The sequence below is a fragment of the Hemiscyllium ocellatum genome, chromosome 5 (genome assembly GCF_020745735.1).
Source record: "Hemiscyllium ocellatum isolate sHemOce1 chromosome 5, sHemOce1.pat.X.cur, whole genome shotgun sequence".
In the NCBI taxonomy this organism is placed as follows: Eukaryota; Metazoa; Chordata; class Chondrichthyes; order Orectolobiformes; family Hemiscylliidae; genus Hemiscyllium; species Hemiscyllium ocellatum.
In genome coordinates this window covers 108811348-108832394 of record NC_083405.1, presented here as the reverse complement: position 1 = coordinate 108832394, position 21047 = coordinate 108811348, and positions in this window count along the sequence as shown.

Sequence of the window (21047 nt, the reverse complement as noted above, 5' to 3'; positions counted from 1 at the left end):
GGAAGTTGTGTGTGGAGTCAGAGGAGATGGGGAAACACTAAATAAATATTTTTCGACAGAGTTCACTATAGAAAATGAAAATGTTGGTGAGGAAGATACAGAGATACTTGCATCTAGACTAGAAGAGATTGAGGTTCACAAGGAAGAGGTATTAGAAATACTGCAGAGTGTGAAAATAGACAAGTCCTCTGGGCCGGATGGGATCTATCCTAGGATCCTCTGGGAAGCAAGGGAAGAGATTGCCGAGACTTTGGCATTGATCTTTAAATCATCATTCCTCAGGCACCATTCCTGTAGACACTGGAGGATAACAAATGTTGTTCACTTGTTCAAAAAGAGTAGTAGAGACAACCCTGGTAATTACAGACCAGTGAGCCTTATTTCAGTTGTTGGTAAAGTGTTGGAGATAAGAGAGAGGATTTATAACCATCTAGAAAAGAATAATTTGATCAGGGACAATCAGCACGGTTTTGTGAAGGATAGGTCGTGCCTAACGAATCTTATTGAGTTTTTTGACAAAGTGACCAAACAGGTAGATGAGAGTAAACCGGTTGATGTGGTGTATATGGATTTCAGCAAGGCGTTCGATAAGGTTTCCCACAGTAGGCTATTATACAAAATGCAGAGGAATGGGATTGTGGGAGACATAGCAGTTTGGATCAGTAATTGGCTTGCTGAAAGAAGACAGAGGGTTGTAGTTGATGGAATATGTTCATCTTGGTGTCCAGTTACTAGCGGCGTATTGCAAGGGTCGGTGTTGGATCCACTGCTGTTCGTCATTTTTACAAATGATCTGGATGAGGGCTTAGAAGGGTGGGTTAGCAAATTTGCAAACGACACTAAGGTCGGTGGAGTTGTGGATAGTGATGAAGGATGTTGTAGGTTGCAGAGAGACATAGATAGGATGCAGAACTGGGCTGAGAGGGGGCAAATGGAGTTTAATGTGGACAAGTGTGAGGTGATACACTTTGGACGGAGTAATCAGACTGCAAAGTACTGGGCTAATGGTAAGATTCTTGGGAGTGCAGATGAACAGAGAGATCTCGGTGTCCATGTACACAGATCCCTGAAAGTTGCCACACAGATTGACAGAGTTGTTAAGAAGGCATACAGTGTTTTGGCCTTTAAACCAGGAGGTTATGCTGCAGCTGTACAAAGCTCTGGTACGGCCACACTTGGAGTATTGTGTACAATTCTGGTCCATTGAAGGATGTGGAAGCTTTGGAAAGGGAGCAGATGAGATTTACTAAGATGTTGCTTGGTATGGAAGGAATGTCTTACGAGGAAAGGCTGAGGGCCTTGAGGCTGTTCTCGTTAGAGAGAAGAAGGTTGAGAGGTGACTTAATAGAGACATACAAGATAATCAGAGGGTTAGATAGGGTGGACAGGGAGAGCCTTTTTCCAAGTATGGGAAAGGCAAACACGAGGGGACACAACTTTAAAGTGAGGGGAGATAGGCATAAGACAGATGTCAGAGGTAGTTTCTTTACTCAGAGTAGTAAGGGTATGGAATGCTTTGCCTGCAATGGTAGTAGATTCGCTAAGTTTAAGTGCATTTAAGTTGTCATTGGACAGGCATATGGACATACATGGAATAGTGTAGGTGGGATGGGCTTCAGATTAGTATGACAGGGCAGCGCAACATTGAGGGCTGAAGGACCTGTACTGCGCTGTAATGTTCTATGTTCTAAATGCTTGGGAATGAAAGGTTTTTTTGGGAAAATGGAATTGAAGGAAATTAGTCTTAGTAAAAAAAATAGCGCTGGAGAAATTAATGGGATTGATTGTTGATAAATCCCCAGGGCCTGATAATCTACATGCCAGCTTATTTAAGGAGAGAGATGTGGAAATAATGCATGTGTCCGTTATCATCTTTCAAGATTCTATCATTTCAGGAACAGTTCTGGCAGATTGGAAAGTGTAAATGTAATCCTACTGTTTAAAGTAAAAGAAAGAAGGGAGAGAAAAAGCAGGAATTCTACACTGGATAGCCTAATATCAGAAGTATGGAAAATGCTCGAGTCTATTAGTCAAGACATGCTAGTAGGGCAGATAGTTATAGAGTCATCGAGGTGTACAGCATGGAAACAGATGCTTCGGTCCAACTCATCCATGCTGACCAAATATCCCAACCTAAGCTAGTCCTATTTACCAGTACTTGGCCCATATCTCTCAAAACCCTTGCTATTCATTTACCCATCCAGATGCCTTTTAAATGTTGTAATTGTACAAGCCTCCACCACTTCCTCTGGCAGCACCACCCTTTGCATGAAGAAGTTGCCCTTTAGGTCCCTTTTATATCTTTCCCCCTCACCCTAAACCTATGCCTCGAGTTCTGGACTCCCCGATCCCAGGAAAAAGACCTTGTCTATTTACACCATCCATGCCCCTCATGTTTTTATATACCTCTATAAGATCGCCCCTCAGCCTCTGACACTTAAAAAATGCCAATGATGTGACACCAAGTCAGTACAAATTTATGATAGATAAACTTACTGGAGTTCTTTTGTGGATGTAACTAGTAGAATAGATGAGGGAGAAGTATTGGTTGTGGATTAGATTCGGATTTTCAGATGAAGTCCCACACGGGAAGTTATTGTGGAAAATCAAAATACATGGGCTTGGTGATAATATACAGGCAAGGATTGAGAATTGGTTGACAAGAAACAGAGAGTAGGAAGACTCCAAGACATGTGGAGTGCTATAGTGACCAACCATTCATAATACTTACCCATCAGTAAAGATGGCGCAATGTGTTTGGGTGAGGTGAATAGCTGTCAGTGTGTATTTCTTCAGGTCTGCAACAGTGTATGAGGATCAGGTGAAGGTCATGTCCATTAGGCATTGGAAACCTGAATGTCAAAGATTCTTGGCAGTTGAGTGAGTGCTACAGTGAATTGGAGTTGACGCAGAGGCTGGTGAATCAATAGGCTGGATATAACATCTTTCTCTTAGGTCAGACTCACTTGTAGGAAAACAGTGAATAACTGTTCCATCCCTATTTCTCAAAGCATTACATTTTTTTAACTGGTCGGGAAAGAATGTGTCTTCACGTGGGACTGGAAGAGGGTCATTTATTTGGGACTGCCAAAACTCTAGAAGAATGGGGGAAATACAGAGAAAGTTCAATGCTGAGGAATTTTGAAGTGGTTTTAGATTATCTGAAGTGAATCTTGTGATAGGAACTGAAGCAATAGGATTTTTCGGCTCTCATACTGCTTTACTAAACAACATGTGCAATCCTATTATTTTCCAGTGTCTACATTCGATGACCATTCGATGAGATGCTAATTCTGATAGGAAATATTAGCATAAAGAAAAGATTTTTAAAAATATTGTGCTTCTCTCTTAAATAGTCAAGAAGACCTCATGTGTATAAAGTGATTATTAACATCTATTATAATTATTGGAAAGAACTTACAGATCCATGATTGTATTTGCTGGTAGGGAGGTTAAAATGAATACTAAAATGACACAAAATCCAATTACATGTGAAGTGTTAGTTTTAGAAATGCAAAAAAAATGTTCGAGTAACAAAAGGAAGCAATGTTTAAAGATTAGGTTTTTTTTTAGTTGAATTGAAGTCATAAGCTCCAAATTATTTTTAAGCATGCTTATCTACCAGTGCCACAAGAAATGATGGTTAAAATGCCACATGCCAAATATTTGCATATTGCTGTGTCAGTCTAATGGGATCTTCTTATTGCACTACAAGGTGATTTATAAGTCATTTTATAAACTGAATCTGCGGACAAGATAAGGAAACCTACTTATGTTAAGTAATCACTTTCTCAGAGCTGCTCCTATAACAGACACTGCACCAAACCAAGCTGCCCAATTCTAATTTAATTTTGTTACAAAGCATATAAATGATTTGCTGATGCCAGCTTGCTACATTGTCATCTAAAACAGACAGAGAATTATGTTGCAGCATTTTCCTCACAATGAATATTTTAGAGGACGAATATGCATTCTGTTATTATCTCCGTTTCTTCAATTATTCAATATTGGCAGTTGGAAACAATATATGTAACAGCAATCAGTTATAAAATCATCCCATGTCTGTTGTAATGGTTTTTTGAGTAGTAGGTGGAGAGATTTGCAAGATGAAGAGAACTTTATTTATGTATTTTGAACAAAGACAATCTGGGGAAGCCCAACTTGTGATGGCTCCTCCAACTTGCTGGAGTGACGTGGATGTAAGGAAGTGAGACTCACAGGTAGAGTGATTCGCTTTTTCTGAATTTCATTAAAAACAGCTTTATTGAGAACGATGAGATGGGCTTGTCATTGAAAGCTGATTTCAAGCTGATTTACAGTAGAAATATACTTGTCACAAGAAAATGACAAAAAAAAGAGTTCAACTTATATCATTGAGTAAAATTCCAAGTGGATGTCACGTTCAGAAATGTACTTTTCCATCTTACAAGGGAAAGTGGATTCTAGCCAATTGTCACACAATTCTTCTTGGGCTAATGATTCAGAAACAGCCGGTTTACTTTGATTTATTTATTTATGCAGGAAAACTTGGCAAAGTAGCACTTCTCCTGCTGGAAAATGGGAAGGAGGTAGAATTCGTAGAGATGACGAACTAATTGTTCAACAAGCAAATTTATCTCCTAACACTAAAGTAAACTTTTTAAAAATTATTCTTTCAAAGGATATTCTTTCATGCACTTGATTCAAGCCAACATTTGTGTTCTATTTCAAATTGATCTCTTTATTCTTCTGCAGTCTATCAGGGTCGGGGAAATGACTTGATTCCTCTCTGGGTGGGTGGTGGGTGGGGAGTGGTCAAGGGGTGGTTCTGTGGTTGTTCAATGGTCCAATCTTGAAAAACTCTAAAGTTCTGACCCAGTTCTGACTCAGTTCTGAAGAAGTCATGTCAGTCTCAAGGCGTTAGCTGTTTCTCTCTCCGTGGATGTGGCCAAACTGTCACCATAATTAACCTTGTACAGAATAGATTGCTAGGCCTTTTCAAAGAGCAGTTAAGAGTCAATCACATTTTTCTGGATCTGGAGTCACATTTGGACTAGTTCTGCTGGAGGAACAACTTATCTCATGTCTAGCTACCTTACACCCCTCAACATTGACTTTAACAATTTTAAAATGTGAATGCCTCCCGCAATGTTTGTTAGTCTTCCCCCATTCCTCCACACCTATAGGTCTTGTTTCTATGGTTTGCTCCCAGCACAGATTACCCATTTCCAATAATTTACATTTCTCATCCGCACCCTACCCAACATTTATCTCTCTCAGCTTATTATCAATAGTCTCTTTGTTTGCTTATCCATTTTCAGTCTCTCTCAAGATAGCAGACGATAACACATCCCTCCCAGATCGTCTCAATGTTTTCTATGATCACTTTGAGCAGAATTTCAGCAGGAGGTAACACCTATTTTGACAAATTTTGATGAACCTATCGCATTACATTAGAGATCAAATCAGTTTTCTTTCGTGTGAATCCAAGAAAAGCGATGGGACCAGATGGAGTACAGGCCATGCAGTCAGAGCATGCACAGGTCAACTGGTAGAGGTCTTCTCGGACATCTTCAACCTCTCCCTGCAGCAGACTTCTGTCCCTGCCTCTTTCAAGAGGGCCAACATCATCCCTATGCCTAAGAAGTCTTATGCAGCATATCTCAATGACTACTGCCCAGTGGCCCGAAGTGCTTTGAAAGGCTGGTCATGGCATTATTCAAATCCAGCCTCCACAATACTCTTGATCCACTCCAATTTGCCTATCGGACCAACTGATCCATTTCAGATGCCATGTCACTTGCGCTTCACTCCTCCTGAGAACATCTTGACACCAAGAACAGCAACATAAGACTCCTACTATTCACTACAGCTCAGTCTTCAACAGTATTATCCCCTTGACACTGATTACTAAACTTAGTGATCTTGGACTAAGAATAAAAAGTGAAGTCTGCAGATGCTGGAGATCAGAGCTGAAAATGTGTTGCTGGTTGAAGCACAGCAGGTCAGGCAGCATCCAAGGAACAGGAAATTCGACGTTTCGGGCCAGAGCCCTTCATCAGGAATCATTCCTGATGAAGGGCTCTGGCCCGAAACGTCGAATTTCCTGTTCCTTGGATGCTGCCTGACCTGCTGTGCTTTAACCAGCAACACATTTTCAGATCTTGGACTAAGCCCCACTTTCTGCAATGGGATCCTCAGTTTCCTGACCCACAGGCCACAGTCAGTGAAAATTGGGGACAATATTTCATCCTCACTAACATTCAACACTGGAGCCTCCATGGGTGCGTATTCAGCCCTCTAATATACTCACTGAATACTCATGACTGCGTCGCCAAATACAAGACTAATGCCATTTACAAGTTCATTGATGACACCACCATAGTCGGTCGAATCTCAGATGGTGATGAAACAGATACAGATGAGAGGTGGAAGACCTGGAAAAATGGTGCACCGAGAAAAACTTAGCCCTTAATGCTGGCAAAACCAATTCATTATTGACTTTCGGCAGGATGTTACTCATGCCCCCTACACGTCAAAAGCACAGAGGTGGAACAAGTGGAGAGTGGCAAGCTTCTAGGAGTGGTCTTTCACAACAAGCGTTCTTGGACTCTTCATGTGGATGCACTGGTTACAAAGGCCCAACAATGTCTCTTTGTCCTCAGCTGAGGAAACTTGGTATGATGGCGCTTAGCCTTGCCAACTTTTATAGGTGCGCCATTGGGAGTATTCTGTCTAGATGCCTCACTACCTGGTATGGCAACTGTACCATTCAAGATTGGTTACAGAGGGTGGTGAACTTGGCCCGGACAATCACAAAGACCAACCTCCCATCTATAGAATCCATCTACCAGGCCCACTGTTAAGAAAAAAGGTGAAAGTGAGGACTACACATGCTGGAGATCAGAGTCAAGATTAGAGTGGTGATGGAAAAGCATAGCAGGTCAGGCAGCATCCGAGGCGCATGAAAATCGATGTTTCGGGGCAGAAGCCCTTCATCAGAAATGAAGGGCTTTTGCCTGAAACATTGATATTCCTCCCCCTTGGATGCTGCCTGACCTGCTGTGCTTTTCCAGCACCACTCTAATCTTGCCGCTGTTAAGGAAAGGCTGCCTGCATTCTCAGAGATCCATCCCACCCTGGCAATGTTTTTATACAACCTCTACCATCGGGGAGAAGGTACAGAAGCTTGAACACACGTATCAGCTGGTTTTGAAACAGTTTCTCCCTTACTGTTGTTAGAATACTGAATGGACTCACAAACACTTAACTTTCACCTGTACCTGTGTGTTTTTGTTTTTGAGTAAAAAGTGAGGTCTGCAGATGCTGGAGATCAGAGCTGAAAATGTGTTGCTGGTTAAAGCATAGCAGGTTAGGCAGCATCCAAGGAACAGGAAATTCGACGTTTCGGGCCAGAGCCCTTCATCAGGAAGATGATGAAGGGCTGATGAAGGGCTCTGGCCCGAAACATCGAATTTCCTGTTCCTTGGATGCTGCCTAACCTGCTGTGCTTTAACCAGCAACACATTTTCTGTTTTTGTTTTTGCCACTGTTTACCTACTATTTACTTATCTATTCTTCTTAACTCTGTGATCTGCCTGTATTGCTTGCGAGACAAAGCTATTCACTGTGTCTCGGTACACATGACAATAAATTCAATTCAATTCTCTCTCTCTTTCTGGGCACTGTATCCATTTATTCTATTCACTCGTCCACCCAACCCCTCCTGTACCAGCATACATACCATTCTTTATCAGCTATTTTCAGTTCCAAGGAATTAGAACATTAACTTTGTTTCCCTCTCCACAAGTGCTGCCAATCCTGCTGAGTTTCTCCAATAATTTCTGTTTTTGTTTCAGATTTCCAGCATCTACAGTTTTACGTAAGAATTGCCTTTTCTAAAGGGCATTGATAAACCAAATATGATTGTATAATAATCAATGACAGTTTCACAGTTGCCATTACAGAAACAAACTTTCAAATCTGGATTTGATTCATTTAATTTAAATTCCAACCATCAAATGACCTGAGACTCTGTATGACTGATCCAAACATTACTGTGATGCTCGCATTTCCCATAATATCAGGGACATGTCCATCAATTAAACCAAACCTGTTGTTTGTGATGTTCTTCTAAGATTTTCAGGGAATTAATGTTGCTGACAAGGTCAGGATTTCTTTTCAAGCACACTCGGATAACTCAGGAGAAACTCTGCAGGGCTGGCAGCATCTGTGGAGAGTGAAACCGGTTTCAAACCTGGTATGAATCTCTTTCAGAACTGGCTGAAAGTACACAAAGGGTTCTGATGTTCTGATCTAGTTCTGAAGAAGTAGGAAGTATAATTAGTAAGTTTGCAGATGACACTAAAATTGGATGTGGAGTAGACCGCAAAGAAGGTTACCTCAAAGTACACCAGGACCGTCATCAGATGGGCCAATGGGCTGAGGAGTGGCAGATGGAGTTTAATTTAGATAAACATGAAATGTTGTATTTTAGAAAGGCAAATCAGAGCAGGCATTTTACACTTAATGATAAGGTCCTGGGGGATTGTTGCTGAACAAAGAGACCTTGGAGAACAGGTTCATCGTCTCTTGAAATTGAAATAACAGTTAGACACGATAGTGAAGAAAATGTTTGGTGAGCTTGCCTTTATTGGTCAATGCATTGAGTATAGGAGTTGGGAGGTCATGTTGTGGCTGAACAGGACATTGGTTAGTCCACTTCTGGAGTATTGCAAGTCAGTGGTGGGCAAGTTGTTGGAAGGGATCCTGAGGGACAGGATGTACATGTATTTGGAAAGGCAAGTACAGATTAGGGATAGTGAATATGGCTTTGTGCATGGGAAATCATGTCTCACAAACTTGATTGAGTTTTTTTGAAGAAGCAACAAAGAGGATTGATGAGGGCAGAGCAGTAGATGTGATCTATGTGGACTTCAGTAAGGCCTTCAACAAGGTTCCCCATGGGAGACTGGGTAGCAAGGTTAGATCTCATACAATACAGGGAGAACTAGCCATTTGGATACAGAACTGGCTCAAAGGTAGAAGACAGAGGGTGATGGTGGAGGGTTGTTTTTCAGACTGGAGGCCTGTGACCAGTGGAGTGCCACAAGGATCAGTGTTGGGTCCTCTACTTTTTGTCATTGATATAAATTATTTGGATGCGAGTATAAGAGGTATAGTTAGTAAGTTTGCAGATGACACCAAAATTGGAGGTGTAGGGGACAGCGAAGAAGGTTACCTCAGATAACAACAGGATCTTGATCAGATGGGCCAATGGGCTGAGAAGTGGCAGATGGAGTTTAATTCAGATAAATGTGAGGTGCTGCATTTTGGGAAAGGAAATTTTAGCAGGACTGAAACATTTAATGGTAAGGTCCTAGGGAATACTGCTGAACCTTAGAGTGCAAGTTCTTAGCTCTTTGAAATTGGAGTCACAGGTATATAGGATAGTGAAGAAGGCATTTGGTATGTTTTCCTTTATTGGTCAGAACATTGAGTACGGGAGTTGGGAGGTCATGTTGCGGTTGTAAAGGACATTGGTTAGGCTACTGTTGGAATATTGCGCGCAATTCTGGTCTCCTTCCTGTCGGAAGGATGTTGTGAAACTTGAAAGGGTTCAGAAAAGATTTACAAGGATGTTGCCAGGGTTGGAGGATTTGAGCTATAGGGAGAGGCTGAACAGGCTGGGGCTGTTTTCCCTGGAGCGTCGGAGGCTGAGGGGTGAACTTATAGAGGTTTACAAAATTATGAGGGGCATGGATAGGATAAAGAGACAAAGTCTTTTCCCTAGGCTGGGGGAGTCCAGAACTAGAGGGCATAGGTTTAGAGTGAGAGGGGAAAGATATAAACGAGACGTAAAGGGCAACCTTTTCATGCAGAGGGTAGTACGTGTATGGAATGAGCTGCCAGATGAAGTGGTGGAAGCTGGTACAATTGCAACATTTAAAAGGCATTAGGATGGGTATATGAATAGGAAGGTTTTGGAGGGATATGGGCTGGGTGCTGGCAGGTGGGACTAGATTGGGTTGGGATATCTGGTTGGCATGGACTGTTTGGACCGAAGGGACTGTTTCCATGCTGTTCATCTCTATGACTCTGTGACTCTGAGTCCCTCCCATAGAAAGGATGTTGTGAAACTTGAAAGGGTTCAGAAAGGATTTACTAGGATTTTGACAGAGTTGTAGGGTTTGAGTGGGGCAGAATAGGCTGGGGCTACTTTCCCTGGAGCATCACAGGCTCAGGAGTGATCTTATGGAAGTTTATAAAACCATGTGTGTCATAGATGGGGTAAATAGGCAAGGTCTTTTTCCCTGGGATGGGGGAGTCCAAAACAAGGGGACATAGATTTAAGGTGAGAGGGGAAAGATTTAAAAGGGACATAAGGGGCAACCTTTTCATGCAGAGGGTTGTACATGTATGGAATGAGCTGCCAGCAGAAGTGGTGGAGGCTGGTACAATTGCAACATTTAAGAGGCATTTGGATGGGTATATGAATAGGAAGGGTTTGGAGGGATGTGGACCAGGTGCTGGCAGGTGGGACTAAATTGGGTTGGGATATTTGTTTGGCATGGACGGGTTGGACTGAAGGGTCTGTTTCCATGCTGTACAACTCTATGACTCTCTGACCTCTCCTGCACCTTCCACCCATGGAGGTCAGTGCCAGGAAATCGCCAACCTCCTCAAATCATTGTGGAGCATCTCAGACTCACCTACAATGCAGTTAATCAATTCATTATTGCACATTGGAACGTGCCAGCATTGGACAGTAAAGGAGCAGACAAGTTGGCATACAATATCATACCACATCAATGTCAGATCTATCGTATCTGCCAGCAGCAAACATGACATGTACTTCAACCAAATGCCCATGCCTACATGGTATAGTCTTCAGTCCAGTGAAAGGAGGATGTTATGTTCTGTCAGGGGCTGGTCCTCCAATAAAGGGGGTGAAGTGTCCCAAATTGGAAAGTAGGAAGTGAAAGAGGGAGGACAAATGGAGGGATGGAGTGGATGAGGGGAGGATGCTGCATGGAATAATGAAGCAATAGATCATGAGCCTTGGAGGGAAGTGGCTGCAATAGAGTGTGAGTTGGCAGAGAGATGTGGCACTATTCTTACAGAGAACAAAAGGTTATTAACCTTCTGGTAGCATTGTGAAGTTTCTCCAGACTATCAACACCACACTGGGTACTTCAGACTTGACTGTTAGCATCTGGCTCTAAGGTCTCCTCTGGTGTTCCTAAGGAGAGAGATGGCCCATCATATACTAGAGTTGATATTTCTCTGCACTTTTAAACCTGCACTTTCTGTGTAGCTGTTTCATTATATTCTGCATTCTGTTCTATTACCCTGATACACTGATGCAAGGTGTGATTTGTCTGGACAGTGCACAATACTTTTCATTGTATCTTGGTACATGTGACAAGAGTAAGCCAAATCAAATCAAAGCAAATCAAAGCAAATTACCATCCCACCCACTAGAATCTCCAAGTGCCTGTATGCGAAAGGGGTTGCCTGCTTACCTCTCTCATATAGCTATATCAATTAGAATTACTTAGCAGCACATTAAGGAGGTTTGAAATGGTGATTCTGTCAGGTTTGAATAAGGCTTCAGAGCATAAACACTGCAAGGCTCCATCATCGGTGGGCATTTCTTCATCTGCTTATCAAGGATTGTGTGGGATTTACACCCTGTATAATTAATAAGGGAAGAATTACATCAGAAAAGTCAACAGACCTCATGGAAACCCTTCATGAAATTCACTGTCATTTACCTTTCATTATATATTGGGAAAATTCATCCTTCTAACTCAATTTCTCTCCCTAAACCTATCTGACCTGCTGAAGATTTTCAGTACCTTTTGCTTTTAACTTTCAAACTTAATCCTGCATTAGTTCTTACTGGAAAATTAAAAAAAAATATATTTTAGTTATGAAACTTCAGGCTGAAATTGTTCACTGCCTTGCATATAGTCAGAAACAAAGCTGACAGCATCATATTCAACAGCAACAAACTGCCTGACTGGAGTGCGAATCAGAATATAAATTTGCAACCATTTTGGAAGCAAATGTGACAAGTGATTTTTTTTTGTGTGTGAAAAATATTTATGCCTTTATTGGAAATGCTAGTCACAATCAAAAACAAAACAATTTGTATGTCAAAAGCTTTATGTCAGTATTTTGAAAGGAGAGGTCAAGGTTTCTAAATTGAAGGAAGACAGAATAATATAGCTGCATAGTAATTTACAGCTGTGTATAATTCCATTTTAGGGCCACGTGTATGGGCAAAATGTAATGTCTTTAGGGACAATGAATGCCTTTAAAGTGTAAAATATGGAATCAACAATAGGCTAAATGACTGGCAAATAATTCTACACCAGGGCTCCCTAAGCTGGCTGCAATTTGTTTGTTTACCATATATTTAACTTGTGGTCCTGTGAATTTTATGATTTATTATTCATCAAAGCAGATTTGAACTGCGTTATTTGCTTCCTCAATGTTAACCATGAATAAGTTTAGGGTATGATGTTGAGTGTAACAAATATACATTTGTAGATATGATTGTGTCAATAAGGATTAAAAATCATATGCCCAAAATTAGGTTTTCCAAAGGGGGAGAAAATGTAATGAGGCAGATTTGCACTTGAAAGATAGAAAATAGAAGCAAGGCTAGGTCGTTTCAGCCCTTCATGTTTGCTCTGGCATGCAATATGACCATGAATGATCTTCTAACTTAGTGTTTGCTCCTGTTTTCACCCTATCCTCTTTGATCGTTTCAGCCCAAAGAACTATATCTCACTCCTTTTTGAAAACATTCAATGTTTTGACCGCAAACACCTTCCAAAGCAGAGAATTTCACAGGTTCACCACACTCTGGCTGAATAAAAAAATCTAATTGTCTCAGTCCTAAATGGCCTTCCTCATATCTTTACATTGTGAGCCCTTGTTCTGAGCTCCCCAGTCATTTGGAACATTTTTCCTGCGTTTACCATGTCAAGATTTAGGATTATATAGGTTTCAACAAGACTCCCTACTTCTTCCTCTCAAAAAGAATGCATGTGGACTGATCAGTAATTCATTAGTCTCGGAGACTGGAAGGCCCAGACCCTGAGCTGACTGGCATTTCTGAATAGCACTGATGGAGGAGAGCTGCATTGTTTGATGTTTTCAGTGGATGCAAGAGTCTGGCCAAGGCTTATGCCTTTTCAATGTTGCAGATTTGCAAGCCTCCACCACTTCATCTGGCAGCTTATTCCATTCTTGTATGACCCTCTGCATGAAACAGTTGCCCCTTAGGTCTTTTTTATATCTTTCTCTTCTCACCCTAAACCTATATCCTCTCGTTCTGGACTTCCTACCCCAGGGAAAAGACTTTGTCTATTGATCCTATCCATGCCCCTCATGATTTTGTAAACCTCTATAAGATCACCCCTTAGCCTCCTACGCTCCAGGGAAAACTGCCCCAGCCTATTCATCCTCTCTCTAAAGCTCAAATCTTCCATCCTGGGCAACATTCTTGTAAATCTTTTCTGAACGCTTTCAGGTTTCACAACATCCTTCCAATAAGATGGAGATCAGAATTGCACTCAATATTCCAAAGATGGTCTAACCAATGTCCTGTACAGCCGCAATGTGACCTCCCAACTCCTGTACTCAATACACTGACCAATTAGGGAAAGTATACCAGATGCCTTCTTCACTATCCTATCTACCTGTGACACTACTTTCAAGGAGCTATGAACCTGCACTCCAAGGTCTTTTTGTTCAGCAACACTCCCTAGGAGCTTCCCATTAAGTGAATAAGTCCTGTGCTGATTTGCTTTCTCAAAATGCAGCACCTCGCATTTATCTGAATTAAACTCCATCTGTCATTCCTCGGCCCATTGGCCCATTTCATCAAGATCCCATTGTATCCTTAGGTAACCTTCTTTGCTGTCTACTACACCTCCAGTTTTGCTGTTATCTGCAAACTTACAAATATACCTCTTATGCTCATATACAAATCATTTATATAAATGACAAAAACTAGTAGACCCAGCACCGAAACTTGTGGCACTCCACTGGTCACAGGCCTCCAGTCTGAAAAGCAACCTCCACCACCACCCTCTGTCTTCTACCTTCTAGCCAGTTCTGTATCCAAATGGCTAGTTTTCCCTATATTCCATGAGATTTAACCTTGCTAACCAATCTCCCATGGGGAACCTTGTCGAACGCTTCAATGAAGTCCATATAGATCACATCTACCACTCTGCTCTCTTTGTTACTTCCTCAAAGAACTCTATCAATTTTGTGAAACATGATTTCCCATGCACAAAGCCATGTTGACTATTTCTAATCAGTCCTTGCCTTTCCAAATACATGTACATCCTATCCATCAGGATTCCCTCCAACAACTTGCCCACCACCATTGTCAGACTCACTGGTCTATTGTTCCCTGGCGTCCTTCCCACCTTTCTTCCATAGTGGCATCATGTTAGCCAACCTCCAGTCATCCAGCACCTCACCTGTGACTATCAATGATACAAATATCTCAGCAAGCAGTCCAGCAATCATTTCGCTAGCTTCCCACAGAGTTCTAGAGTACACCTGATCAGGTCCTGGAGATTTATCCACCTTTATGAATTTCAAGACATCCAACACTTCCTCCTCTGTAATATGAACATTTTTCAAGATATCACCATCTATTTCCTGATACTCTATATCTTCCATGTCCTTCTCCATGGTAAACATTGATGCAAAATATTCGTTTAGTAATTCCCCCATCTCCTACGGTTTCACAGAAAGGCTGCCTTACTGATCTTTGAGGGACCCTATTTTCTCCTTCGTTACCTTTTTGTCCTTAGTGTATTTGTAAGAACCCTTTGTCCCCTTTTTGCCCTCCTGATTTCCCTCTTAAGCATACACTTACTGCCTTTATACTCTTCTGGGATTCATTCGATCTATCCTGTCTATATCTGACAAATGCTTCCTTCTTTTTCTGAGCCGAATGCTCAATTTCTCTGGTCATTCAATCTACCAGTCTTGCCTTTCACCTTAACAGGAATATACTGTCATTATCTCATTTCTAAATGCTTCCCATTTTCCACCCATCCCTTTATCTGTGAACATCTGCCCCAAATCAGCTTTGAAAATAGAATCAAGGAGATAACTGAGCCCATCCAAAGGAACTTAAACTACTGCATAGGATTCAAGATTAGGAGTTCTCATTGTTCCCCATTACCAGCTAGATGAGGGATGGGAAAAAATAAGCATTCAATCAAAGCTTTCTGTTCAGGGAACAAAACAGGACAATTTTTGTATCTTTTTGCAATCACAGTAGATCCATCAGAAAGCCATACAACTGAGGTAACCTCCGAAAGGAAAGGCTTCAAACTGCAGGGAAAAGAAGGAATAAATACAAGGAACACAATTCTAAAAGATCGGTACACCAGAGCACTACTTCTCTCTGTCTATCTCTACAGTCATGACTGAAGGAAGTCGTATGACCCAAGGAACAGGTCTAGATTCAAGAACTTTAACAAGAGAAGACACAACTCAGCAGCCAACATCCCACAGGTTGAATCTTTCATCCATAGCCTGCAGAATATTCAACCTACCACTGTGTAGAAAGTTGCCATTCATGTCCAGACCAAATCATTGGTAACTATGCGAGTTTAATGACATCCAATGGGAAGTAATCCATGGGTTGTTATGATTTATCAGTTTAGTTTAGCAATGGTTGTCCTGCATTGAGATTTGCTTTATCAATATTAAACATACACATAATTCAAAATTCTAAATGTGAGATGACTGCATTCTTCATCATCTTTCATTATGATTCGTGAAGGTCAACCCAGACCTTTGACTATAAACAAGTGAGTATGGATGAGACCAACAAGCTTGACTGACCCTCACATGATCAGAAATACCCTACAGGCAGATCAGGCATGATCGTACAGAGTGGCAGGACAGACCTGAGGGGCTGAATGACCTATCCCTGCTCTTTCTTATGTTCCTATGTCAATTTTCTTGAGATCAATTTATCTTCCTTTGCCCCTTTCCTGACATCATCTTAAGCCCTTCGAAAGCCCATGTCCCATTGGGCCTGGCCAATGATCAGCTGAATGGACGTTCTGACATAATCTTGGAATGTTCTGTTCCAAGTGCCACCAGTATTCCTTATCAATGCTATAAAGGGTGTAATAAAAAATACCAGATCTTACTGGAATGCAAATTGTGGCATTTCAAGTTGGAGGGAGAAACTTGGGTGCAGCTTTAAATTTTGAAATGTATACCAGCTGTGCTGTGAGGGATTTGGTGCTGAATTCCCTCTTTACCTGCTCCTGGAATTTCATTAATTCTGTTTTACAATGAATGCTCATTACCAGATCCTACAGACACACTTCTCTTCTGAGGCAGTCCCTCTAATGCCTCACTTCATCCTCTGTCTATTCTCATGAAGCCTTGCAACACTTTCATTTCTCTCAATATATTGAGCATTCTCCATTTTGATTAGTCACAAGCCAGTATATCTCAGGAGTTGGCTGGGGTGCTTGACATCTCCAGGGATGTTTTATGAACGTCTCTGAAATACTTTTGCCGTTCCCCTGAGAAACTCCAGTTATAAACAAGTAGAACAAATAGCCAGGGATTCTGGTGTTACTCATGCAAATTATGACACATTCTGTCCAGCAGAGCTTATTTTGAGTGATTGGCAGGCCAATACTGGTCATTTAAGTTTGGGTTGGGCACAGACCTAGTTTTCTTGCCACGTTTGGAGAATCTTGTGAAAGCACCAAGACATGGAAATGAGACGGTTGATGGAATAGGAGGTTGAAGATGAAGGGAAACAATATTGAACAAAGCAAAGGGAACTTGTGCAAGAATACTAAGGTTGGCCTTAAAACAGTCCAATTTGCAACTTGGCATTCCCTGCAGCCACTTTATTCAGGTTTCTACACTTATGTGATGAATAAGAGGATGGCCAGAGTGAGTGCAGGGCCGATTAGGGGTAGTGGAGGGAACTTGTGCCTGGAGTCGGAGGAAGTAGGGGAGGTCCTTAATAAATACTTTGCTTCAGTATTCACTGTTGAAAGGGACTTTGACATTTGTGAGGACAGTATGAAACAGATTGATATGTTTGTAAAGGTTGATGTTAAGTAGGAGGATGTGCTGAAAAACTTTGAAAATCTTAATGAGAGATAAATTATCTGGGCCAGACGGGAAATACTCTAGGTTACTACAGGAAGTGAGGGAAGAGATTGCTGTGCCTTTGGCAATGATCTTTGCATTCTTGCTGACCACTGGAATAGTGCCAGGTGATTGGAGGATAGCAAATATTATTCTCTTGTACAAGAAAGGGACTAAGGATAATCCTGGGAATTACAGACCAAAGTATTGGAGAGGATTCTGAGACAGGATTTATGATTACTTGGAATACCATAGTTTGATTACAGATAGTCAGCATGGCTTTGTGAGGGTGGGCTACGCCTCACTAACCTTATTGAATTTTTTGAGGATGTGACTTAACACATTGATGAAGGTAGAGCCGTGGATGTGGTGTACATGGATGTTAGCAAGGTTTTTGATAAGGTTCCTCATGGTAGGCTCATTCAGACAGTAGGTAGGTATGGGATACAGGGAAATCTGGCTGTCTGGATACAGAATTGTCTGGCCCATAGAAGACAGAGAGTGAAAGTAACTGGAAAGTATTTAGCCTGGAGTTCGGTGACCAGTGGTGTTCTGCACAAATCTCTTCTGGGACCTCTACCTTTGTGATTTTTATAAATAACTGGGATGAGGAAGTGGAAGAGTGGGTTAGTAGGTTTACCGATGACACAAAGTTTGGTGAAGTGGTGGATGCTTTGGAGTGCTGTTGTAGGTTACAACGGTACATTGACAGGATACAGAGCTGGGCTGAGAAATGGCAGATGGAGTTCAACCTCAAAAAGTGTAGTGATTCACTTTGAAAGATTAAAGTTGAATGCAGAATACAGGATTAAAGGCAGGATCCTTGGCAGTTTGGAGGAACAGAGTGATCTTGGGGTCCATGTCCATAGATCTTGGATAGGCACATGGAACATCGTACAATGAAGGGTATGTAGCTTAGTCTGATCTTAGAGTAGGATAAAAGGGCAGCATAACACCGAAGGGTCAAAGGGTCTGTACTTTGCTGTACTATCCTATGTTCTATGTTGAAGGGCTTTTGCCCGAAACATCGATTTCGCTGTTCGTTGGATGCTGCCTGAACTGCTGTGCTCTTCCAGCACCACTGATCCAGAATATGTTCCATGTTCGCACACCCCCTTCAAGTCAAACAGGGCACCTTTTCCTCAGATGCTCTTTGGGGAACAAATATCCAGCCAATATCTTTCAATCATCTTGCAACCAGATCATGATCATAATATGTTCTGTATGATTCAAATTCACATCCAGTCCTCTCCACTGACATTACCCAGACTTTGGGCCACCAACCATTCATAGATGGACAATTACAACTCACCATATCCCATCACCATAATACTTAATCGCAAAGGTGCTGCATCGAATGTAATAAAGGAGCCAGCTATACTGGGCAGATCCAGCTGTTAGATAAGCTCTTTGCACCTCATTAAAGGTGATTACTTTCGTTACTTCACTCCCCACATTTACTAATTTAAGGCTCCACTAATTTCCTGCAGCTGTTCAATAAGCTCTTTGCATCTCATTAGGGTATGATTGCCTTGGCTACTTACTGTTGAGTATGTTGCTCAGCTCTGGGAAAATTGTGCTGGAAGCAGATAGCCTTGGCTGACTCCTTTGCTGGAATTGTATGGCTTTCTCTTATCTCCAAGCACATGCACCACGCCATTTGCCTGTTTGAATAGGCCAGATTAAAGTGATGCGGTGCTCCAAACCAGCTCAGGTTTTTGCTCTGTGTGTCGGCCTGATTCAAAGGCCTTTGCACTGTTTACAAGTATCACAGGCATAAAAAAGATAAAAGAGAAATCATCCAAAAGATCTTGGGGGCTAGTTTTTGTGAACACAACATCTCGAACATTTGATGTACTTATTACACAATCCAAATGGCAAAAATAACCATGGTAGCTGAATAACTGAGAAGGTCAAGTCTGAAAACTGGATTGAGCATTAACAGCAAAGCTGACTTGATGGCAATTTAGGTAAGTACATTTCGGTGTTTCAATTGTAACCACATTGAAAGTAGATCGATTTCAGTTTCTGGGAGAGGAAGTGACCACAAATGGAGGTAGCAACGCTGAAATGAAGACAAGGCTATCATTTCCCTGCTGTACACCTTGTCATCCAAGTATGAAGGGTGTCCAACATCAGCCTGCACTTGGACAAGCAATTTGGAAGATCACTCATATGGAAACTTGTGCTGTATGGGAGCAAGAGCTAAGCCCTCAATAAATCCGATGCGAGGAGAATTACAGCTTTTGAAATAACAAAGGCTCATTATAATTAGCAGGATAGCCTGTAGAAGCAATGAATCTGTCTACTAAAATGCAGAGTCCCAGTGTCTCATGGGATATTTACTGAATTAAAGAAGCAGACATTGAGAAGGTACAATCATTGGAATTATGATAATGTTGTGTTAACAAATTGTGGCAAAGTTTTGCAATGCAATGAATGCCCTCTTCACTTGTTTTAGCTTTTTTTGACTATTAGATTAACCTCCCACAGTCACAAAGATGAATTAGCTATGAGAAATGCAAAGTTTCAGGATTAGGGAGGGAGGGAGGGGAATGGGTTTGGGTGGGCCAGTGAGGACTAGATGGGCTCGGATTAGATTGGTTTGGTAAAGGGCATTGAGAGACCTTTTTAGGGGTGGCGCAGTGGCTCAGTAGTTAGCACTGCTGCCTCACAGCACCAGAGCCACAGGTTCGATTCCAGCCTCAGGCAACTGACTGTGTGGAGTTTGCACAATCCCTCTGTGTAGGTATCCTCCGGGTGCTCCGGTTTCCTCCTGCAGTCCAAAGCTGTGCAGGACAGGTGAATGGGCCATGCTAAATTGCCCATCGTGCTGGTAATCAGGTAGCTAACTGGTTGCTGGCAGGTTTTTTTACTGATATTAGGATTTGGGATGAAAAAATTCAGATTACAGATTTCTCTGTGATTCTTCCTGCATTTCCTTCCTGCAAAATCTGAATCGAGTTCTCCAAAGTTCATTCTTATTTGCATAATAATAATACATCAGCAACAAACAGAGAATGCTGGAGAGACTCAACAGTTCTGGCAGCATCTGTGGAAAGGGAAGCACAATTAACATTTGGATTCCAGTATGAATCTTCTTCAGAACACAGACTTAGAAGTCACATTGGATTTGAAATGTTCATTCTGGTTTTCTCTCCATAGATGCTGCCAGACCTGTTGAGTTTCTCCAGCATTCTGTGTTTGTTTCTGATTTCCAGCATCTGCATTATTTTACTTATTTTAAAGACACATCAGTATTTCCAAAATAATGCAATCTCTTATGAATTCTGATTTTAAAGCTCGAATGTCACATTTTCCACAAATCTGTAGAGATCATTAATTAGATTATCAACAGATTCTACTGTAGTTCTAACTCGTGTGTTGAATTTTGCTTCCTCGTTAATCTTATTTTTTTCTCAGATTAAAGTAATTATCAAAATCTTGTAGAACTTGAACAAAGTTATCTGTCCCTTCCTTTTATATTTTTGTAATACTAGTTGTAATACTATTGAGTAGATTGACATGTTTCTTTTTTCAGTTTATGATTTAGTATTGATCTTTGAAACAATTCTGTATCTTAAGAAGTTTACTCCAAGATGCCCAATCCTATGATTTATTTGACCCAACTCTGAAGTTAAATCTGCTAGGCATTATTTCTCCTGCTATTTCTGTCTATTGTGATTATTTGCTATTTTAAGTTCAAAGCTTTTTAATTCTGTAGATACTACTTTATTTTCCATGCTTTAACATATTTAATCCTACAATAAATTCATCCTGTAAGATCATCCTTACCTGTCCGACTTTAACATTCTGCAATAGAGCCATTCTAAATTTCAGTACTGCTCACTCGGAGTTTTCTGACATTTTGCAATCAATGCAACAGCTTTCCGTGG